This window comes from Haliaeetus albicilla, chromosome W, assembly GCF_947461875.1.
Source record: "Haliaeetus albicilla chromosome W, bHalAlb1.1, whole genome shotgun sequence".
NCBI classification, from domain to species: Eukaryota; Metazoa; Chordata; class Aves; order Accipitriformes; family Accipitridae; genus Haliaeetus; species Haliaeetus albicilla.
Window position 1 is genome coordinate 36,550,121 of NC_091515.1, and position 11,590 is coordinate 36,561,710.

An 11,590-nucleotide genomic window follows, 5' to 3' on the forward strand; every position below is an offset into this window, starting at 1 on the left:
GGAGTGATCCCCTGTGCGCCCAGCGCTGCAATAAAGGAGTGCCTGCTTCTTAACTTCTCATTGCTGTTAAGGAGTTTTATTCCGGTTTTCGGCGACAGTTTTCGGCGACAGTTTTGGCGACCCAGGTGGGACCTTGCGAGTGAGACTGGACGAGATCAAGTGTTGATCGAGCTCCGGCCGGCACCGAGGGATTCTCGGGGAGAACCATCACTCTCGACTCATAAAGCTCCTCGCAACGTTCCCTGGAAAAAGGGTAAGGCACTTCTTTGAAACTTGTTTGGATAGCCTGCCCGTAAGGCGGGGAGAAACCTTCGCAGGGTTGGGGATGAGAGGGTACCCGTTTGTGTAGAAGCCTAGGCGTCTGCCCGTAAGTCATAAGCGAAAGCTATTGCAGGGTTGGACAACTGTGGGAAACAAGGGAACCTATACGCCATAGAGTTCTCAAAGGTAGTGCCTCCAACTGAGGTTGGAAGTTTTAAGTGTGAGTATATTTTGTTGGGTAATAATCTTGCCAGGGGATATTGGTTATGACTCTTGCCTAGGGAAGTCGGCTTTGTCCGTGCCCTAGACAAGTAGGTGGACTCCATTACCTGGCAACAATTGTAGTGCCTCCAACTGAGGTTGGAAGTTTTAAAGTGTGAATACATTTTGCTGGTTAATAATCTTGCCAGGGGATGTTGGTTATGACTCTTGCCTAGGGAAGTGGGTTTTGTCCGTGCCCTAGACAAGCAGGTGGACTCCATTACCTGGCAACAACTGTTATTTGTATTCGTTTGATATCTGGTATTTGATACATGCATTTGGTATTTGAAACTTTGTACTTGATACTTGGCATTTGATATTTGGTTCGGTATTTGACATTTGATATTTGATTATTGATTTCTGATATTTGTTATATATTTAATAGATATTTGGTATTGGGTATAAACATAATGGCATTTTCCAAATTATTTAAGAGTAAGAGTATGGGAAATTTATCCACTGATGGAAAGATACCGGAATCAAAGACAGGAGAAATATTGATGATACAGGAGAAGGTTAAAACTCAGGAGATGCCACAAGAAGTTGATGATGCTGTGATCCCTACAGTTTGGAACACAGACATACCTGGAAAATCTAAAATGGCACAACCTGTAAAGGTGGAACTGAAGGAGAATGTGAGGCCAGTGAGATTAAAGCAATATCCAATTAAACCTGAGGCTAGATTGGGAATCAAGAAATTAATTGATAAATTTTTGAAATATGGAATTTTAGAGGAATGTGCATCTGAATATAACACTCCAATTTTACCAGTGAAAAAGCCATCAGGAGAATACAGATTAGTACAGGATCTGAGAGCAATAAATCAGATAGTGAAAGATACACACCCTGTAGTGGCCAATCCATATACACTGTTAACAGCTCTAGGGGAGAATCATCAGTGGTTTACAGTGCTTGATTTGAAGGATGCTTTCTTTTGTATACCCCTGGAAGAAGGAAGTCGAAAATTATTTGCTTTCGAGTGGGAGAATCCAAACACAGGACAAAAAACGCAATTGACATGGACAAGACTGCCGCAAGGGTTCAAGAACAGCCCAACAATTTTTGGGATCCAATTAGCAAAAGAACTTGAGATGTGGAAACAAGATGGTCCCAAACCTGGACATTTGCTCCTTCAGTACGTAGACGACATACTGATAGCTACGGAAGAGAGACCAGCATGTATAAAGGTAACAATTGATCTTTTGAACTTTTTGGGGCTAAGTGGATACAAAGTCTCTAGAACTAAGGCCCAGATAGCAAAGCAGACTGTGATATATCTGGGTTTTGAAATCTCCCAAGGACAAAGACAGTTGGGAACGGAGCGGAAAGAAGCAATTTGCAGTATCCCGGAGCCGAGAAATACCCATGAATTGAGAACCTTTTTGGGAATGGCTGGGTGGTGTCGGCTATGGATAATGAACTATGGTCTGTTGGCTAAGCCATTGTATGAAGCTCTTAAAGGTCCACCATTTGAATGGGGTCCAGATCAGCAAAGAGCTTTCAAGAGTTTAAAACAGGCCCTGATGACAGCACCAGCCTTGGGACTTCCGGATTTGACTAAAGACTTCCAGTTATTTGTACATGAAAAACAACACATTGCACTGGGGGTGCTGACTCAGAAGATGGGAAGTTGGAAGCGACCGGTTGGATATTTTTCCAAACAATTGGACTTTGTAAGCAAAGGCTGGCCTGCTTGTTTGAGAGCGGTAGCAGCCACTGTGATGATAATACAGGAGGCTCGAAAATTGACTTTGGGAAGAATGATGGTGGTATATGTGCCACACATGGTGATATCAGTGTTGGAGCAAAAGGGGGGCCATTGGCTATCCCCGAGCAGAATGATGAAATATCAGGTAATTTTAATGGAGCAAGATGATGTGATTTTGAAAACTACTAACTTGACTAATCCTGCAGTCTTTCTGAGTTCTGTACAGGAAGAAGGACAACTGAAACTTTATAGATAAGTTGCATGCTATGTACTTGGGAAAATAATTGTGTAAAGCTTATAATATTAGGGTTACTATTAGGGATACTGTCAGGGGCATTGATCCTCTTGTGCGTTATAGGCTGTGAATATTTCCTCATAAGTCGCTCTAAGCGTAAGATACAAAGCAGATGTAAGATTATAAAAGTAGAATCACGAATTGACATGATAAAGGAATCTGTAGTGTGAGGTAAACAAAATGAGGCGGTTATTGCTTAAATTATTAATCTTGATATCAGTCGCTCCCGGGATGCTGATTCAGGACAATCTAGTTTTACAATTGATTCAGGGTTTTGCGAAGGTACAAAATTTGACTTCAATAACAGCCTGTCTTCCCATTCCAAAGTCAGCTGAGAATCCAATTCCATGGGGAGTATTGACAATGAACCTGACCAAAACTTGGAAAAAGATGTGGGACAACGAAAATCAGCTTAGCAGATTAAATTGGACAGACCTCGATGGCAATTATTCTTTAAATTTTGAAAGAAGGAACTATAGCATTTTGAATTGTAACATTACTAAACCATCTACCTCATGGGCAAAGGAACTAATTTATCGTCCTTCAGGGGAAACTTGTACAAATACCCCTTGGGGCTGCCAACTGCCAAAGCCATGGAGACAAGTGCAAAAAGGAACTTGGGATCATATTCAAAATATAGAATGGTGTTTAGAATTTATTGGAGTTATAGGGCCCTTGCTAGATCCACCCAGAACTAAAACTATTTATGGAAATTTGGATTGGGCCAGACAAACAGAGAAAATCACACATCCTAAATGGAACTGTACAAAGGTTTATACTTGTAATTCTTCTGATGCAGAAGTTCAAAGACTATATCCAGTGGCTAAAGCACTGAGATGGGGATGTGCTTGTAGAAATTATAGTAGTGCTTTAAATGATACTTGGTCCCCTCTTAATAATGGGAGAAGAGCTTGGCCTGGAATAGACTGCAACAAAGGACAGGTAGAAAGTTTAGGACTAACTGTTTGGGTGAGTAGCGATGGTATGTGGTCTACTCACCTCCCCATGAAAGACAAAAATAAACAGTGGACATTGGGCTTACTAACTCTATGCCCTCTTTGGAAGAAATCCCCCCTACGGCCTCGATGGTGGAATAGAGTGAGACGAGAGGATGATTCCTGGCAACCCCCAAGTACTGGAACCCAAATAGGATGGGTATTGGAATCTATTTTTACACCGCAGGTGACAACTCTTCAGAATAAAATTATTCTTCACAACCTTTCACTCCAAGTAGAAACATTGGCTAATGCTACTCGAATTGGGCTAAACGAACTTAATGCGCAGGTGCAAGCTACTAGTAAAATGGCATTGCAAAATCGTCTAGCTCTAGACTTGCTATTGTTAAAAGAACATGGAGTATGTGGGTATATTGGACTTACAAACGATTCGTGTTGTGTCCATATACCAAATGTAACAGATGACTTAAACCACCAAATAGACAGGATAAAACATGTGGCTCAAAGCAGTAGAGAATTAAGATCAAATACAGAAAGTTTTTGGCTGAATAAGATATTCCAAAACTTTGGATTTTCTCTGACTGGATGGTTAGCAGAGCTTTTGCAAAATGTAATTGTAATTGTCATCATCATCATTATAATTTGCGTAGCTTTTAGTTGTCTTAAGCTGTGACACGATCTATATTGAGATGAGATACTGAAGTTAATAGTTTGTAAACAAAGACAGGATAATTTGAGTGATATGTCTAATTTTTCTTTAAGAAAAAAAATCAATCGTAAAACTATGATTATCCAAGTTATTGCAAGACATCAAAATGGACAAACAATCCCAGAGCTTCTTTCAGCTTATAGTAAATAATTGATAAATTATAGTGAAAGTATTGAAGTGATTTTCAAAACTTTCAAAGGGGGGAAATGTTACCAATATTTGATAAAAGTTGAAATTTCACTTAAGTCGGGTTTGGTTAAAAGGGTAAAGATTGTAGAAAATAGGGGTTTGAAGCTCACAATAGCTATAGAAACTTAGGAACATACAAAATGTGCGGTATGCAATCATAAAAGAATAAGTATTGTCTAAGATCGGTTAACCATAGAAATTCTGACAGATTTGTTAGATTGTAGTGTTTTGTCTTAATGAACTAAGAGAGAGATCGTTATGGACCTTAGTTCTGTGGTTTAGAAACCCCACTTTGATCAAGAGACCAGTTAGTGGGATTAGGTAAGATTAACCAATGAACGTTATAGTATAAGAATATTGATAAGGTGATGTGACTGGGGGCCAATCACTAGAAACATTAAATGTAAGGAGTAACATTGAATGTACTTTTATGTAAATCTAATACATGATGGCAAAATCGTACTGCGCAGAATCACATAAGAGAGGTCAACTATCGGACAAAGTGAGGAAGACTATGGAAGACCACCAGAGGGTTTCTGAAGACCACCAGAGACTTCACCACGCTTGCGTAGAAGGACATTTACATATGCTAATGATTTATCGGACAGTTGATGATTATGTATGACATTTCCCAGAAATCTAGTGAATATGTATAACAGGTGTGTATTTAACCTGCATGATTGAACCAGACAGGTGCACACACTAGGTGGAGTGATCCCCTGTGCGCCCAGCGCTGCAATAAAGGAGTGCCTGCTTCTTAACTTCTCATTGCTGTTAAGGAGTTTTATTCCGGTTTTCGGCGACAGTTTTGGCGACCCAGGTGGGACCTTGCGAGTGAGACTGGACGAGATCGAGTGTTGATCGAGCTCCGGCCGGCACCGAGGGATTCTCGGGGAGAACCATCACTCTCGACTCATAAAGCTCCTCGCAACGTTCCCTGGAAAAAGGGTAAGGCACTTCTTTGAAACTTGTTTGGGTAGCCTGCCCGTAAGGCGGGGAGAAACCTTCGCAGGGTTGGGGATGAGAGGGTACCCGTTTGTGTAGAAGCCTAGGCGTCTGCCCGTAAGTCATAAGCGAAAGCTATTGCAGGGTTGGACAACTGTGGGAAACAAGGGAACCTATACGCCATAGAGTTCTCAAAGGTAGTGCCTCCAACTGAGGTTGGAAGTTTTAAGTGTGAGTATATTTTGTTGGGTAATAATCTTGCCAGGGGATATTGGTTATGACTCTTGCCTAGGGAAGTCGGCTTTGTCCGTGCCCTAGACAAGTAGGTGGACTCCATTACCTGGCAACAATTGTAGTGCCTCCAACTGAGGTTGGAAGTTTTAAAGTGTGAATACATTTTGCTGGTTAATAATCTTGCCAGGGGATGTTGGTTATGACTCTTGCCTAGGGAAGTGGGTTTTGTCCGTGCCCTAGACAAGCAGGTGGACTCCATTACCTGGCAACAACTGTTATTTGTATTCGTTTGATATCTGGTATTTGATACATGCATTTGGTATTTGAAACTTTGTACTTGATACTTGGCATTTGATATTTGGTTCGGTATTTGACATTTGATATTTGATTATTGATTTCTGATATTTGTTATATATTTAATAGATATTTGGTATTGGGTATAAACATAATGGCATTTTCCAAATTATTTAAGAGTAAGAGTATGGGAAATTTATCCACTGATGGAAAGATACCGGAATCAAAGACAGGAGAAATATTGATGATACAGGAGAAGGTTAAAACTCAGGAGATGCCACAAGAAGTTGATGATGCTGTGATCCCTACAGTTTGGAACACAGACATACCTGGAAAATCTAAAATGGCACAACCTGTAAAGGTGGAACTGAAGGAGAATGTGAGGCCAGTGAGATTAAAGCAATATCCAATTAAACCTGAGGCTAGATTGGGAATCAAGAAATTAATTGATAAATTTTTGAAATATGGAATTTTAGAGGAATGTGCATCTGAATATAACACTCCAATTTTACCAGTGAAAAAGCCATCAGGAGAATACAGATTAGTACAGGATCTGAGAGCAATAAATCAGATAGTGAAAGATACACACCCTGTAGTGGCCAATCCATATACACTGTTAACAGCTCTAGGGGAGAATCATCAGTGGTTTACAGTGCTTGATTTGAAGGATGCTTTCTTTTGTATACCCCTGGAAGAAGGAAGTCGAAAATTATTTGCTTTCGAGTGGGAGAATCCAAACACAGGACAAAAAACGCAATTGACATGGACAAGACTGCCGCAAGGGTTCAAGAACAGCCCAACAATTTTTGGGATCCAATTAGCAAAAGAACTTGAGATGTGGAAACAAGATGGTCCCAAACCTGGACATTTGCTCCTTCAGTACGTAGACGACATACTGATAGCTACGGAAGAGAGACCAGCATGTATAAAGGTAACAATTGATCTTTTGAACTTTTTGGGGCTAAGTGGATACAAAGTCTCTAGAACTAAGGCCCAGATAGCAAAGCAGACTGTGATATATCTGGGTTTTGAAATCTCCCAAGGACAAAGACAGTTGGGAACGGAGCGGAAAGAAGCAATTTGCAGTATCCCGGAGCCGAGAAATACCCATGAATTGAGAACCTTTTTGGGAATGGCTGGGTGGTGTCGGCTATGGATAATGAACTATGGTCTGTTGGCTAAGCCATTGTATGAAGCTCTTAAAGGTCCACCATTTGAATGGGGTCCAGATCAGCAAAGAGCTTTCAAGAGTTTAAAACAGGCCCTGATGACAGCACCAGCCTTGGGACTTCCGGATTTGACTAAAGACTTCCAGTTATTTGTACATGAAAAACAACACATTGCACTGGGGGTGCTGACTCAGAAGATGGGAAGTTGGAAGCGACCGGTTGGATATTTTTCCAAACAATTGGACTTTGTAAGCAAAGGCTGGCCTGCTTGTTTGAGAGCGGTAGTGTTGCCGAAAAACTCGGAATAAAGAACTTATCAACACCAATTTAGTGTAGATAAGCAGACACTTCTTTATTGACGGCCGGATGCGCGGGCGAGTCCTCTCACGAACCACGCACACCTGAACACCAAAATCATACACCTTATATTAAACTTATTCATACATATTCATTAGATTTCCAAGAAATGTTATACATATTCATTAGATTTCCGAGAAGTTATTAGCATATGTAAATGTCCTTTACGCAGGCGCAGTGAAGGTCTCTGGTGGTCTTCAGAAGCCCTCTGGTGGTCTTCCATAGTCTTCCTCACTTTGTCTGATAGTTGACCTTTCATGTGATTCTGCGCAGTACGATTTTTGCCATCATGTATTAGATTTACATAAAATACATTCAATGTTAATTCTTGAATTTAATATTTCTAGTCATTGGCCCTCAGTCACACCACCTCATCAATATTCTTATACTAAAACAATCATTGGTTAATCTCACTTCACTCTACTGATTGGAATTCTCGTTAATTAGATCGAGGTAAATCTTTACCAAAGCTTCCATGGTTAACTGATTTCAGACAATACTCGAATTCTTATAGTTACACATAATACATTTTCTTAAGTTCCTAAGTTCCTATTAATTTGAAATTCTGACATCTGTTATCTAAGTTCTAAATGTTCCTACTAGATGATTTTAACCAATTCCTCCGGCCTTGGTACAGGGCTACACAGGGGATTTCACAGCAGCTGTTAGTTGTTGGTTAAATATATAGAATGCAATATATAATTTTGCTAAAATAGTTCTTATAGTTCCATATTCCTATTAAAATTAAATATGATTAATTCTAACGAATAACAAATCAGTAACAGTAGCAGCCACTGTGATGATAATACAGGAGGCTCGAAAATTGACTTTGGGAAGAATGATGGTGGTATATGTGCCACACATGGTGATATCAGTGTTGGAGCAAAAGGGGGGCCATTGGCTATCCCCGAGCAGAATGATGAAATATCAGGTAATTTTAATGGAGCAAGATGATGTGATTTTGAAAACTACTAACTTGACTAATCCTGCAGTCTTTCTGAGTTCTGTACAGGAAGAAGGACAACTGAAACTTTATAGATAAGTTGCATGCTATGTACTTGGGAAAATAATTGTGTAAAGCTTATAATATTAGGGTTACTATTAGGGATACTGTCAGGGGCATTGATCCTCTTGTGCGTTATAGGCTGTGAATATTTCCTCATAAGTCGCTCTAAGCGTAAGATACAAAGCAGATGTAAGATTATAAAAGTAGAATCACGAATTGACATGATAAAGGAATCTGTAGTGTGAGGTAAACAAAATGAGGCGGTTATTGCTTAAATTATTAATCTTGATATCAGTCGCTCCCGGGATGCTGATTCAGGACAATCTAGTTTTACAATTGATTCAGGGTTTTGCGAAGGTACAAAATTTGACTTCAATAACAGCCTGTCTTCCCATTCCAAAGTCAGCTGAGAATCCAATTCCATGGGGAGTATTGACAATGAACCTGACCAAAACTTGGAAAAAGATGTGGGACAACGAAAATCAGCTTAGCAGATTAAATTGGACAGACCTCGATGGCAATTATTCTTTAAATTTTGAAAGAAGGAACTATAGCATTTTGAATTGTAACATTACTAAACCATCTACCTCATGGGCAAAGGAACTAATTTATCGTCCTTCAGGGGAAACTTGTACAAATACCCCTTGGGGCTGCCAACTGCCAAAGCCATGGAGACAAGTGCAAAAAGGAACTTGGGATCATATTCAAAATATAGAATGGTGTTTAGAATTTATTGGAGTTATAGGGCCCTTGCTAGATCCACCCAGAACTAAAACTATTTATGGAAATTTGGATTGGGCCAGACAAACAGAGAAAATCACACATCCTAAATGGAACTGTACAAAGGTTTATACTTGTAATTCTTCTGATGCAGAAGTTCAAAGACTATATCCAGTGGCTAAAGCACTGAGATGGGGATGTGCTTGTAGAAATTATAGTAGTGCTTTAAATGATACTTGGTCCCCTCTTAATAATGGGAGAAGAGCTTGGCCTGGAATAGACTGCAACAAAGGACAGGTAGAAAGTTTAGGACTAACTGTTTGGGTGAGTAGCGATGGTATGTGGTCTACTCACCTCCCCATGAAAGACAAAAATAAACAGTGGACATTGGGCTTACTAACTCTATGCCCTCTTTGGAAGAAATCCCCCCTACGGCCTCGATGGTGGAATAGAGTGAGACGAGAGGATGATTCCTGGCAACCCCCAAGTACTGGAACCCAAATAGGATGGGTATTGGAATCTATTTTTACACCGCAGGTGACAACTCTTCAGAATAAAATTATTCTTCACAACCTTTCACTCCAAGTAGAAACATTGGCTAATGCTACTCAAATTGGGCTAAATAAACTTAATGCGCAGGTGCAAGCTACTAGTAAAATGGCATTGCAAAATCGTCTAGCTCTAGACTTGCTATTGTTAAAAGAACATGGAGTATGTGGGTATATTGGACTTACAAACGATTCGTGTTGTGTCCATATACCAAATGTAACAGATGACTTAAACCACCAAATAGACAGGATAAAACATGTGGCTCAAAGCAGTAGAGAATTAAGATCAAATACAGAAAGTTTTTGGCTGAATAAGATATTCCAAAACTTTGGATTTTCTCTGACTGGATGGTTAGCAGAGCTTTTGCAAAATGTAATTGTAATTGTCATCATCATCATTATAATTTGCGTAGCTTTTAGTTGTCTTAAGCTGTGACACGATCTATATTGAGATGAGATACTGAAGTTAATAGTTTGTAAACAAAGACAGGATAATTTGAGTGATATGTCTAATTTTTCTTTAAGAAAAAAAATCAATCGTAAAACTATGATTATCCAAGTTATTGCAAGACATCAAAATGGACAAACAATCCCAGAGCTTCTTTCAGCTTATAGTAAATAATTGATAAATTATAGTGAAAGTATTGAAGTGATTTTCAAAACTTTCAAAGGGGGGAAATGTTACCAATATTTGATAAAAGTTGAAATTTCACTTAAGTCGGGTTTGGTTAAAAGGGTAAAGATTGTAGAAAATAGGGGTTTGAAGCTCACAATAGCTATAGAAACTTAGGAACATACAAAATGTGCGGTATGCAATCATAAAAGAATAAGTATTGTCTAAGATCGGTTAACCATAGAAATTCTGACAGATTTGTTAGATTGTAGTGTTTTGTCTTAATGAACTAAGAGAGAGATCGTTATGGACCTTAGTTCTGTGGTTTAGAAACCCCACTTTGATCAAGAGACCAGTTAGTGGGATTAGGTAAGATTAACCAATGAACGTTATAGTATAAGAATATTGATAAGGTGATGTGACTGGGGGCCAATCACTAGAAACATTAAATGTAAGGAGTAACATTGAATGTACTTTTATGTAAATCTAATACATGATGGCAAAATCGTACTGCGCAGAATCACATAAGAGAGGTCAACTATCGGACAAAGTGAGGAAGACTATGGAAGACCACCAGAGGGTTTCTGAAGACCACCAGAGACTTCACCACGCTTGCGTAGAAGGACATTTACATATGCTAATGATTTATCGGACAGTTGATGATTATGTATGACATTTCCCAGAAATCTAGTGAATATGTATAACAGGTGTGTATTTAACCTGCATGATTGAACCAGACAGGTGCACACACTAGGTGGAGTGATCCCCTGTGCGCCCAGCGCTGCAATAAAGGAGTGCCTGCTTCTTAACTTCTCATTGCTGTTAAGGAGTTTTATTCCGGTTTTCGGCGACAATTGGAATCTTCGATACTCAAATCAAGATGGGAAGGGTAAGGGGGTTTCCAAGCAGCAAACTGGTGTCCATGACGGTTTCCTTAGTTTCTTGAAAGAAAACATAGAAAGACCAGTAACTTCCTGGTGAGGTTTCTATGGTTAGCTATTTCAAACTTTAACAATATTAAGGTTCCTGTAATGACACATAACACGGTTCCTAAAGTTTCTATGGCTACATTTCAAACTTAACAATCCTATACATTATGCTTCACAATTTTACTTCTTAATCAAACCTAACTCTTCTATGTGATTAAATTTTGATTTCTTTACCAGAATATTTGCAACGGGATGAGGAGAAAATATAAAGGCAGGCTCGTGGGTGGAGATAAGGACTGGGAGGGATCACTCACCACTTACGGTCACGGGCAAAAGACAGGCTCAACTTGGGGAAGAAACAAAATCAATTTAATTTACTACAAATCAAATCAAAAC